The sequence below is a fragment of the Lepisma saccharinum genome, chromosome 20 (genome assembly GCF_977018435.1).
Source record: "Lepisma saccharinum chromosome 20, izLepSacc3.1, whole genome shotgun sequence".
Taxonomy (NCBI): Eukaryota; Metazoa; Arthropoda; class Insecta; order Zygentoma; family Lepismatidae; genus Lepisma; species Lepisma saccharinum.
This window is the reverse complement of record NC_139248.1, coordinates 32385037-32396913: the sequence shown is the minus strand read 5'-3', so window position 1 is coordinate 32396913 and position 11877 is coordinate 32385037. Positions and strand designations below refer to the sequence as shown.

Genomic DNA, 11877 nt, shown 5'->3' with positions numbered 1-11877 from the left:
TATCTAGATTCTTCCAAGGCATAGGATAGAGTAAAAACATGGCTTGCTTATGGACAAACTCAACAACATAGGAATAAAATAGACAAGCAATCCTTTTTTCAGTAGAAAATTCCAATTACTCAAGTAAGCTACATCATACGTAGTACATAAGAAGAGCAAATTAACATCATCAGCAGTAAACCATCATGCAACTTCTACCTGCTGAAACAACTAAGTGAGTATAATGTATCAGAAAAATGCCTACATTTCAGCCTAATTTACCTCTACATTAATAATACTACCAGAATACTAAGGCTTCAAAAGTGAACACTAAGAATAATGTTCAGACAAGTATAGGGCATCTTGCAAAGGATTATTACTCCCTACATCTACAAGTCAATAACAATTATTCTAAATACTACGAACTTGGACAAAATATAGTCAAATACAAAACACAAGAAGGAAAATAATTACAAGTAAAACAGCAGACACTCAATATCTCAAAGCAATCAGGTAAAAATATTCTACAACAAACTGCCTCATAACATAAAACTGATAAGTTCCCAAAACATATACAAATACAATCAATAAAAACTACTTGAAAAGTGAAAACTGTCTGTAGTCTCACAGACTTGATGTAAAATAACAGCAAAACTTAGAAGCATGCACAGTCAATAGTGGTCAATTTGAATACAGTTCACATGCAAACTCTCATGAAAAGGTTCAAAACAGTCTCTCAGCTCAGTTCTCATCTATACTTGGACAACAAAATCCTGCATCAAATTCTCAGAAATCCTACCTTTCCTACCCTTGCTTGAATAGCTAAAGTGCAATCTTCATACTAAAATATTGAAAAAGGCATATCTATGTACATAAAAGTGTGTACACATGTGTTTGTCTGTGTGTACTCTTAGATAAATTGATAAAAAAAAGCAATATAGTTATAAATCAAAGACTATACCTAATAATATTAATTTCAAAATAAGCTGATAGAAAAAGATATAATAACTACAGTATAAGCTAGGAACATAAATTGAGAGTATTTGAAAATAAGATCCTTAGGAAAATATTTGGGCCTAAAACAGATGAGGAGGCAGATGAGTGGAGAAGATTACATAATTTAGAAGTACATAATTTGTATTCATGTCCAGATATTATTAGAATAATTAAATCAAGAAGACTTAGGTGTGTAGATCATGTGGTACGAATGGGAGAGGAAAGAAGAGTATACAGGATTCTTGTTGGGAAACCTGATGGTAAAAAGACCAATAGGAAGACCAAAACAAAGATGAAGGGATAATATAGAGATGGACCTAAAGGAAATTGGTAGGGAAGGAAAGAAGTATATAGATCTTGCTCAGGACAGGGACAGATGAAAGGCATGAGTTGCTGCACCCATGAACATTCGGGTTTAAGAAGGCTAGAGAGTTAGTTAGTTATACATTAAATAAGCATAATATTTGGATTGTAAGTAGAGAATATAACAAATGTACAATGCATTGTGCGAAAACTGTCAACTTTGCATTATAAGCAGAAAATTAAACCAGTTTGCCCTAGAAATACATTTTAAAAATAGCCCAAAATAGCATGCGTAATAGAAAATTAAGAAAACTTTCTGATGCATAAAAGTACTGACTAGTGGTGAATGAATCAATTACTGTAAAATATTATTCTCTGATTCAAGTAATTTAACTGTAAACATTATCTTTTGTGTGTAAAATATAATTGTTAGTTGAACTGATAAGTACAAATATTAACTTTATACGCCTTCATACACTCTAAATAACATAACTTTGATATATAAATTAGTAACAATTTGTTAAAATTAAGTTAAACTGTAGAATTGTTTTCTTAAATATAAATATAAAGTAAAAATACTAAACAAATAATTCCTTCTTTTGCTATTTAAAGGATGTCAAACAGTGTAAATCAGTTGTTAGTGGCTAAATAACATAAAATTTGAAGGCAGCAACAATATTATTTTAAAATACTGTTTTTTTACCTAACTTTGTGAATTAAATACTAGTACATTTTGTCAAATTATAAATAAAATATACCTATTTCTTTGGTATTAGTACTATAGCGAAGGAAAATGTTACTAAAACTTGGCTAGTACAGTAAATCTGAGAGTTTTAGCTTTATTTGTCCGTAACTGGATATAATTGTAACTTGTTAATCTCGCCAAACACAATCTTTACCTCAATTTTGGATTTTGGAAGCTAGCTGAACTTTAGCGTTTCGAATTACATATAGTGAAGGCCTCTATAGTGGAAAAATACACCCAGTCTGTAAAAATTTGGAAATGTTGTCTCCTTCTCTGTCGAACCAGATCAAAAGTGTTCTCAAATGTTTCAATATATTTCTTAACATAACTAACTTTTCAAGAAAAAAATACCTTGTGCCCAGATAGCTTAGTTGGTATAGCATTAGGCTTTTAACCTATCTGTCCAGGGTTCGAGTCCCTGTCTGGGCGATTACGATTTTTAAATTTTGTCATCGGATCTTTAGCAGAATAGATATAAAATATGTTTACAGTCTAACAGATTATTATTTATCTAAAATTTTGCAAATAAGCTTTTAAGTTTCTCAAATATCAGCATCTTTAGCTAACAGTACAGCATAACCAGTATTATTATAATAGAAAAGTTCTGGTGGTAGAACCTACACCTACTGTAATATCTCTGTGGTATTAACTTACATGCAGCCCATAACTCTTGGGAGTGTTTCTCCTCCGTTACATTTCCTCGCCATTTACCCTTAGCGTCCAGATTAGCCTCAGAAGCAAAAAAAAGCAAAATCTTATATTTGTTCTTTTTATATCTCTGAAACCACCTATACTATAGAACTACATTTAATGAATTTTGCCGTCTTTCTGTTTGATCTGTTAAATAAGCCAGTCAATAAAAATATACTTACATAGAAAAATCCTGATATAGTTGGATTCTCAAAAATATACACAATCATAGTTCTTTATAAATTTAGCACCTGATATAGAATAAGTCGAAGTCTAGTTAGAGTTGGCATGTGTGCTTCTGGTACATGTAGTTACTTGAAAAAGCAAATATTGGGTGTATAAAAAATAGCCTCCTTGTGAAACAATGAAAAATTAACATTATATCCTCATAGCATTAGTTGCAACTGCTTCTTGCAGATTAACAAAGCTCTGGCGTGTGGTCCTACGTCACCTATAATCCTTTGTAAGGTTCGTGTTGTCCTATAAATTGTCGATATACATACTAAATCCCTAGTTACAGCCTAAGCTTTAAGTTTCAATCTGAGGATTTCCGTGTTCAGATAGTGATTGTAGCCTAGTGTAATAAACCAAATGGAAATGACCCAAATGTTGATGCACCCAAAAAAAGCCAGTAATACTTCAAAAATACCTTGAAAAAGGCTATAAAGCTAAATAATTCTTCTAGAATAGTAAAAAAGTTTGGAAAGTGGACCTAGGCCCCTAAGCCGTCTGTGAACTTCGTATTGTAATTATATTGTTAAATTGTTATATTTAAAAAAGAAAAGAAACAATGTTGGTAAGCGTCCAAATATGGACACTCGGTAAAGGGGTTTCAGACCTCATAGACACATCATAATTTTCGTTACACTAAAAAATTGCCCTCGTATAAAAGCAAAGTTGAAATGTTAAACATTTGGTGTACTTTATCCAGTAAGCCTTAGCTAGAAATACAATAAATGCGTTACAGACATAAAAATTAAGCAAGCTTTGATATTCTAGTGGCACATAATAAGTATAAAATATCCTTTAAAATACTCTGACAAATAGTTGTGGGTTATCTGAAATCAAAATTTTCAAGTCCTCTCTCCTCTCTCCTGCATAAATAGGCTCTAGAATTCACTAAGCCTCAAAATAATATTGGGTACATAAAATAAAAAGCAGATGGAGAGTGGTGCTGATCGCATCATCTCCAAAATAGCAAAAACAAAAGTATATAGAGCTCTATCTGGTATATTTAGAAAACTTTTACCTAGTATAGCAGTAACAAAATACTCAGCAAACTCTAAAATAAACAAACTTTCCTACGTGGCAGGCGTAACCTGCCCTAAATAAATACATATAGAAATACAGAACCAAAAATAGCATAGTGGAAATCAGTAAACCCTAATAATAATAATAATAATAATAATAATAATAATATATTCTGTGGCTTACATTTTAGCTAAAAGTACTTTTTTTTAGTGTTTTTGAAAAAATAAATAAATACTAAACTCTAAGTTAAAAATTTGTAAATGTATATATGATACAAAACAAAATAAATAAAAATTAATACATACCCTGCAAAAAATCAATAAAAAAGTTGAAAACCTCTCTTTGTGCATCCAAAATATAATAACAAATCCTTCCTGACTGGATTAAATTGTGTTATTTGAGTAAACTAGAGAATAATCCTGTAAACTTGGAAAATCTCTCTCTCTCTCTCTCTCTCTCTCTCTCTCTCTCTCTCTGAGTGTGTGTGTGTGTGTGTCCAAAATGTAATAAAAGACACGATCAAATCGTGCTATTTGAGTAAATATTAGGCTAAACTTGAGAAATAAACAAATAAAAGTTGAGAACACACACTTTGTGTGCCGAAAATGTAACTAAAAGTCTTTCCTGAATAGTGTAAATAGTGTTATTTAGATTAAAAATAGGTATAAACTTGTAAAATAATAAGTTAAAAAGTTGTAAAAATATCTTTCTGAGTCCAAAATTTAATAAAAAATGTTGCCTGAATAGTATAAATAATGTTATTTGAGTACTAATAAGCCTAATAAACAGATAGAAGTTGAGAACACACACTTTGTGTGTCGAAAATGCGACTAAAAGTCTTTCCTGAACAGATTGAATTGTATTATTTTGGTAATACTAAGCCTAAACTTGAGAAATAAACAGATAGAAGTTGAGAACACACACTTTGTGTGTCGAAAATATAACTAAAAGTCTTTCCTTAATAGTATAAATAGTGTTATTTAGGTTAAAAATAGGTATAAACTTGTGAAATAAACAGATAGAAGTTGAAAAAACACACTTTGTGTGTCGAAAATATATCTAAAAGTCTTTCCTGAATAGTATAAATAGTGTTATTTTGGTAAAAATAGGTATAAAATTGTAAAATATTAATTTAAAGTTGAAAAAAATGTCTTTGTGAATCCAAAATTTAATAAAAAAATGTTGCCTGAATAGTATAAATAGTGTTATTTTGGTAAAAATTAACATAAAGTTGTAAAATAATAAGTTAAAAGTTGAAAAAAATGTCTTTGCGAGTCCAAAATTTAATAAAAAATGTTGCCTGAATAGTACAAATAGTGTTATTTTGGTAAAAAATAGGCATAAAATTGTAACATAATAAGTTAAAAATTGAAAAAATGTTTTTTGTGAGTGCAAAATTTAATAAAAAATGTTGCTTGAATAGTACAAATAGTGTTATTTTGGTAAAAAATTAACTTAAAGTTGTAAAATAATAAGTTAAAAGTTGAAAAAATGTCTTTGCGAGTCCAAAATTTAATAAAAAATGTTGCCTGAATAGTACAAATAGTGTTATTTTGGTAAAAAAATTAACATAAAATTGTAAAATAATAAGTTAAAAATTGAAAAAATGTTTTTGCGAGTCCAAAATTTAATAAAAAATGTTGCCTGAATAGTACAAATAGTGTTATTTTTGTAAAAATAAGGATAAGCTGTGAAAATGTTTGACATAAAGTCAAAGTTTGGTAAAAAATAAACTCAAAATTAAATTAAATAGCACACAGTAACATACATTTACTACCTAAATCAATAATCAAAGGGTCCTAGGTTCGTTACCCTGTGATAAAAGCAAATGGTGAAAACTGTAGGCCCCGTCCCTAATAGCTCTCCCTTCTTCATAGTACAGATAAAAAAACCCTGCGCTAAAGCGTCCTGTGCCTTGGAGGCAAACCTGAGCGGAATATTAATTGGCGGCGGAAACCGCATAGCTTCAGAGATTTGACCCTTGCTGTGCATTCCAGACATTCTTTGTTGTCTGGTTGAATACCTCCCCTGCCCTACAGTATTGCATAGCTTTCCCCTGTTATTGCGTACTGGTTAACCTTGAAAAAACCGGTTCTGAAAATCTACCGACGCGTTCTCTGATTGGTGATTCAGATTCCTTCTTTGTTCTGACGTTGTGACGTCATTTGACCTTGAGCGCGCTTCCCCCAAAATTCCTTTCTCGTCTACCTGCGCGGAGTTCCCCTTGTCTGTCTGGCATCAGAGCGGAGTCGAGATTCGGATACAGTATTCTGTCTAGCGTGTTGCACCATCGTGTTTCATAACATGATGAAATTACTGCATAGTACTAATTAATAACATTACATATCGCGGGTTCGAGTACCGGGACCGTCTTCTTTCGTAATTGGACTTGTACCTACACCCATTACCACCGTTCATAGCGGTTCATAAACCATAGAAAACTTATTTTCAATACTATAAACATTAATATTATCGATTTATACATTACATACTTTGCAGTAATGAATATAAAAACATATGCATAGCGTTTAGTACCTCTAATTACCTTCTATATACATATTTTTCATAAAATAAATAAATATATATTCATAAAAAGTTATAAACATGCAAATACATAAATGTAAAGTATTCTAAGTACATGCAAATGAATTCTAAGTACGTGCAAATTAATTAAAACCCGTGCAAATTAGTTATAAGTACATACAAATGAATTGCGAATATTAAATAGCGACAGACGTTATCGCGTTTACCTTCTACTGTCGTATTATTACATAATTTATTGCGTTTTCAATGGCATTTCCAAAGATTGTTCAACAATATGTTTCTACTTACTGAACCAATATAAATGATTTTTCCATCACTTCCCTGCAAACAAACAAGAAACGATGGACATGAACATAAACTCTTCCGGTACGCACAGCCAATGAGAAATCGTTATATCATTCTGGTTCTACAGCACTGTAGGTTTTGTAAATGCGCGCCCCTTTGGGCGTTCAGCCGAAAGTTATTTCACTCCCACCCTCCCTACTGCAGTAACCACAAGCAGAAGTCTCTCCTTTGTAGGCAAAGGTCTTATGTAAAATAAAATACAATAATTATATGTTGTTTTTTCTTTTCCAAAGACATTATTTAGTGGAATAATATGACAGACTTACTATTGATAATGACCATACAAAACACACCATAAAAATTTCATTCACTTTCAACTTTCTGGGTCCGGCCACCGTGAGGGAGTGATTAGCACATCGCGCTACGACGCCAGGGCTCCTGGGTTCGAATTCCGGCTTAGCCGCGGATGTTTGTGAGTGTCCATTCATCAATTTCATCATATCATCACTCATCCCCATCTTCGCAAATTGGCCAAAAGTAGCACAAAAAGCGAAGTAAAATAAACCAAATCAATCAACTTTCTGGATATACGACAAATAACACTATTTCTGTATAAGGAATTTTAGGCGTGCTCAGATCCTCCGATTATGGGGAGCAAGGGCCTTAAAAGCTCTCATTCCATCTCACTGTTTTTATTACATTGATGGGAACAAAACAGGGTCGTGTGTGTCCCACGTACTAAGTAATTGTTAAATCACAAGTCTCCAAACTTGCCAAAAAAAATTTACAGATACTCTGCTGCCTATCTGGTAGGTGGATGTGTTCAGTGGCTGTGGGATTGCTGTTTGGTTGTTGGAGGGTCAAACGATGATGATAATACGATGCCTACGAAGCTAAATGTTAACAATTATTATCCTATGTAAATCATGTCACTCTTTTTGGAACTAGTGTTAAAAATTAATTTTTATAAGTTGGAGGATGTTACCAATTGTATTGTGAAGGTAACACTGAGAGAACAAACATATTTTCACTGCAAATTCACCTACACTAGGAGACAAAAGCATTGACTATCAATATCATTGACATAAATCAACGGATACAGTTGCAGCTCTCGCACTGGGCAGTTGTGATTAGTAGTGAAAATAACTACCAATAGTTTTATATGTGTTTCACATCTGATTCTTCTCCATGGAATAGAAATTGGCCTCCGTGATGGAGTGGTTAGCACATCCGGGAGTTCGAATCCCGGCATGGATTCTCTTTGTGAGTGTCCGTTCATCAGTTTCATCATATAATTCATCGTCAGGCGGAGCACAAAGCACGACGCCTTAGGTTGTAAGACACGTTTATATTACGTTAAGAAAAGAAAGAACATCAAAATCATCTCACCTAGGATAATCCACCAACTGCAGAAAACACAAAAGAATGTCTTCCGCCTGTTCTGCACATGTGTCGCAACAGGCTGAATAGCTATGCACTACTACAAAACATCGTCATTATTTCCCTAGTTTACAGCACCATACAGGAGAGATATCCTGCTACTCGATGTTATAAACTATTCCATATATGTTGGTCATAGGCGTGCGCACGGGAGGGGGGGGGGAATTGCCCCCTAATCACGGACGTTCGCAGATTTATCCACAAAGGGACAAGAAAGGTATTTTTTTCATGGGGCATATTACCCCGATAGTAGTGCTGTCCCCTCAAAAAACACCACTTGAATTTGAAATTATCGCATTCCTGCGTCCCCATTACATAATAATTTATATAAATTACTCTGACTGAAATCTAATTATACTTGTGAAATATATACTTTTAGGTTGACCTTCGTTTTCGAGGTGTGGTCATCCTTGCCCCCTTCCAGACGTTCCATGCCCCTATATTATTATACTTTCACCTAGAAATTTAGTGGAGAGCAATATTGTCGCTGTTATTAAACAATATTATACTCTAAAAGGAAATGGCGCAACCACAAGGGGACAGGGGGGCATTGCCTTTTGCCTTTTTCCAACCTTGGACGGAAATCAATTATAGGGGGGGGGCATACATTGAAGTAAAAAAAAAGCAAGACTAGCAGAATCTACTAGTAGCAGGACAAAAGGATACTCAAGACGGAATTAGTTTTCACGTCCATCTTGCATTATTTCTTCCAGACGGTCAGGATCACTTGCAGGGGGTTACAGAGGGACAATTGTCCCCTCGACTTTAAATTTTATACAAATAAAAATACATTTCGTAAAATTTTCTTTCTCGCTTCGCTCGCGGTACCTGCTTTTCTTGCAGTCTTGTCAACTTCCGAGCCGTAGCTAGGAAGTAGCGGGAGTTGGCCCTGGGCGCCGAACAATCTGATTGAGAAAAATTGTAAAAGAGAATGTCATGCCGTCCCATGACATTTTTTGCGCCCTATTAAATCAATACTGTTTTCAACTTTCAAAAATTTGGATCGAAAAATTTTCTTGCTCGCTTCCCTCGCAATTTCTTTTCTCCAATACATTGTAAATTACCAGAGAGAAAGTAAGAACAAATAACTAATTCAGACAGTTGCTGCTATAACAGTTTGATTTGGAGGAAAACGAGCGCTCACATTTCAGAGACAATCTATATAATTTTTGCTTTGGTTTGTTAAGGGGCGGATGAATAGATTACGCAATGTATTTAAATAATATGTTAATACCTAGGAATATATATATATAATATACGCGCGCGCGTATATAGATCACATCAATGCAAAAAACTAAAACAGTGAGATAAAATGAGGTTTTTCTTTCCCGATCTGACTGAATTTTCAAGGCTTTTGCCCCCCCCCCTTATCAGAGGGCCTGCGCACGCCTATGATGTTGGTACCTTCTTCTAATAATAAAAACAAATTAAAATAACTGTAATATTAAATTAATAATTAAAATATTAATTAATATTGTTATTACATGAATGGGAAAAAGACGGCATAAGAATATTCATTATCTAGCTCATGAATAGATCAGATCGCTTCAATTTGTATAAAAACAACTACCCTGGCAAGGTGATTGTGAAACAGATAAGGAATTGAATATTTATTGAATAACGAAAAAGGATGTTAGATCCATTTGACGAAATGAAAAGCTCTTAATTTAATATTTAATCATATTACTTAAGTAGTGGTGTGCATAAATCGTATTTGATACAGTCATCCAAAGTTGTTTGACCCCAATGCAATCCTTCCCTTAGAATATGTTTGACGGAAATACACGTCTCTCGATTATACGACAGATGCTAAACAAAACAAGCATATTTACATTATTTAATTTTAGTACTTCGTAAGTCTCTCGTGGAAGATTCGGACTAAATATTCCTTGGCTTTATTACATGTAAGTTGTATTGCGATGTTCGTCAATGTGTGTTTTTCTTCTTTCAGACACTCGGAAAAAGTTTTGTCTTGTCACAGGAAACATGTCGGGGTTATAAACGGTGGGTGCTGGAAAGAAAGGTCCGTTATGGTCAGACTCTGACCTGCATGAATGGGGGGAGAGTAGCGGACAGGGAACCTTGTGGTCTGCTTCTTTCGACAGAGCAACCCTCCTTCCAGCAAAGTCTCAATAGGTCTCCCATGCAATGGATTTGCCTTCGAAGGGGGGAATGGAATCAATATTGGTAAGACTAGGAAGAATAAATGACATCTGTCCGCTGCTTTTTTCGAGCGACGCTGATACGGGCTCTTAAGATACAGGCGGGAAGTTCGCACCGCACGCTAACTGTCCTCCACAAGTGCACGCGAGATTCTCAAACCTGTCCTAGGCACTAACTATAGGTCTTTTGTACTGTTCCGGCGGGCGCTCTATATGCTGGCAAGGGAAGTGGGGAGCGGGGAATACGCAGCAGACCAACCAGACAACAGCGGTGGCTCCGAGAGTTACAGCGTCGAAGAGAGGAACTACTACGTGCACCTCGTTCTACCGGCTGCTGCGTTTCTTACCGCGCTGGATTGGTCGCTTCCCCGCTTCCCTTGCCAGCATATAGGGCGTTCGCCGTAAGACTGGAAACACAACCAACGTAGCATGACTGTGTATGTGACCCGCCTTAGTATCTAAAAAGTCTCAATTTATTTTTAGGCACTATAACTGTAATATATCATATAAACATGCTCACGTGGCTGATAAGTGCAAGATTTGATTTTGATTTAATTTTTTATTATTATTTAGCGTAAATTTTCTGCTACTTTTGACGGTCTCTGTGGCGGAGTGGTTAGCACAGGTGTCCATGGTTGTTCCTTGTGTGTCCGTACATCATCTTCGCGATTATCCAAAAGTGGCAGAAATCCGAAATAAAATATTGCAAATCAATCAATCAATTTGTGATACTTCTGGCTAATTGCGACGTTGAGAATGGGTGACGATACGATGAAACTGATCAAGAATTCTAAAGCCCAGACAGGGATATGACCAGGGTGTCGCAGCGCGCTGTGCTAACCACTCAGCCACGGAGGTCGAATGATGAGTGCAGGAAAGCGAAGTACTAAGACATCCAGCTCGCTGTAATATTTGCCAAATCTTCTTTGAGGAAATGCCTCCGTCGTATGTCCACTAGACAGAAAAATCAAACGCATGAATTTAAATACGGTCCAGGAACCTTTTTCCAGATGAAGCAATACGCAAGTTGGACCGAATTTAAATTGTACGAGATAAAATGTTCCGGTCCTTCAGAGAAACTCAATAGAACCCATTAGAATTTATGTGTTCCTGGACCTCTAACAACCCTGGATGGTACCTTTAAGTCTATCCCTTTTGTGTTTCTTTCCTTCCACGTCCTATATGAATTAACAAAACTGTGCATATAACCCACGTCATTGAAATTAACTGGGTAAACATACACTTTTCCTCTGGGGGGGGGGGGGGAACGTAATCAATTTTCACGGAGTCAAACATTTAGGTTCGTAACTTTGAAACAGAGATAGCTGTGTTGTAAAATCAGTATCGTTGTATTTGAAATTAAGTTAACTTTACATACACGTGTCTCAAGACCAGATTATTTGTAAGTTGAATATTGTAAATTGTAAAGAATTCAAATATGGAGGCCCAGATTTGAGGGAGGCTACAGCCGCACTGTGGAAA

The 11877-nt window shown here is 34.8% G+C and overlaps 1 protein-coding gene across 2 annotated transcripts in view; it reads right to left on the bottom strand.

Moving 5' to 3' along the window:
- Positions 1–11877, bottom strand: part of LOC146003573 (uncharacterized) — an 83196-nt gene that overhangs the window by 39346 nt on the left and 31973 nt on the right. The window lies entirely within an intron of this gene.